Source organism: Rhinatrema bivittatum, chromosome 10 (genome assembly GCF_901001135.1).
Source record: "Rhinatrema bivittatum chromosome 10, aRhiBiv1.1, whole genome shotgun sequence".
Taxonomy (NCBI): Eukaryota; Metazoa; Chordata; class Amphibia; order Gymnophiona; family Rhinatrematidae; genus Rhinatrema; species Rhinatrema bivittatum.
The window spans coordinates 59,293,762-59,295,189 of NC_042624.1; positions in this window are offsets into that span (position 1 = coordinate 59,293,762).

The following is a 1,428-nucleotide window of genomic DNA, read 5'->3' on the forward strand; positions in this document are numbered from 1 at the left end:
TGGCACTGCTAGGCAAGGAGCAGATAACTGCCGGCTCCGCTCTTTTATAGAGTCAGCAGTAAGCGGGCGGGGAAGTTCATTCTGAGTAATCCGAAGTTCCCCTTTTCTTTTCTTCTCTCCGGTGTGGAGGTTGCTCTGTGGTTATCCAGTTTACTTATTAATGCATCTTTTTTTTTTTTTCTGAATGACACTCGTTTGTTGGCCTTCTAATATGTCCAAGATTTGGAGTCTGGCCCACAGGCGCCCCCCAAGATTCAGATAATTCATCTCAGCTATGAAAGACCCCCCACCCGCAAACTTCCCCATCGAGGCAGACGAGGGGGAGCCATTTTCTCTCTCTCCGCTTACAGCCCAGTGTGGCAGGACCGCTCCCTGGAGGTGTGCAGGACCGACTCCATCCCTGGGGGAGTCTTCCAGTGCCTGGCCTGGGATGGGAAGAGGACAGAGAGGGCACCCAGCCTTTTGGTGCAAGGGGAGGGGGGGAGGGGGTGCTGCTGAATCCGGGCCTGGGGTGTTGGCAGCCGCTGTGGTATGGCGAGCTGCGGTACCGCTCTGGCAAGCAGCAGTGCCCCTTTCTTTGGCCAAGGCGGCTGGGTGCTCTCTGGTTGGGGGTTTTTTTTGTCGCAGAGGGTGTGGGGTGATTGGATGGGATCCTGAACCTGAGATGTCAGAATCTGAGTAGTCAGGGATATTTTTTGGTTTTATTTTGCTGTTTCTCCGGTGCCATGTGTTTGCAGGCTGAATTGTGGAGGGCGGTGCTGGAGTCGTTCAGGAATTTGGAAAGTTTTGGGGGGAAGGTGACTTTTTTCTGTTTTGTTTTTGTGGCGGGGGGGGGGGGGGGGGGGTCAGGAGCACTGAGTAGATTGGTGGCACTCTCAGATGCCCTTGGGGCACAGGACCCAGGTGCCAGTGCACGGTGATGCCCCTGGGTAGTGAGATTCCGCTCCTCTTCGCTGATGCGCTGCGCCACCTGCTGGTAAGACGGCTAAAGAAGCGCCCAGCACAGGGGAAAGGGAACCCTGACAGGAGGAGGGGGGAAGAACTCACAAGAGCGAGAAAGAGAAGAGAAAACAAGGAAAGAGGAAACTTGAAATAAACCATGATTTTCCTTTCTTATCCTCTTTCCTTCTTGGGGGCCACTAGGATGACCGCTCTTTCTTACCTACGATCTTGAATGAGTTCCAAAGATTAAACAGAAAAGGGAAGGCGTCTGCGTCCGGATTTACGTATAAAATTGAATTGCAGCTTTCCCCAGCCCTAGATGAGCTCCGTAAGGTATTGCGATCTGCAGCAATGCAAATAAAACGAAGCGCTCGCCAGGCCGCTCTGCTTCCAAGCAGCTCTGAAGCCCCCCCCCCCCCCAAGCACGGTGTAGCCCTGGCGCCTCCCGCCCACCTTGTGCTGCACGGCGGCGGCGGCAGGGGGCGC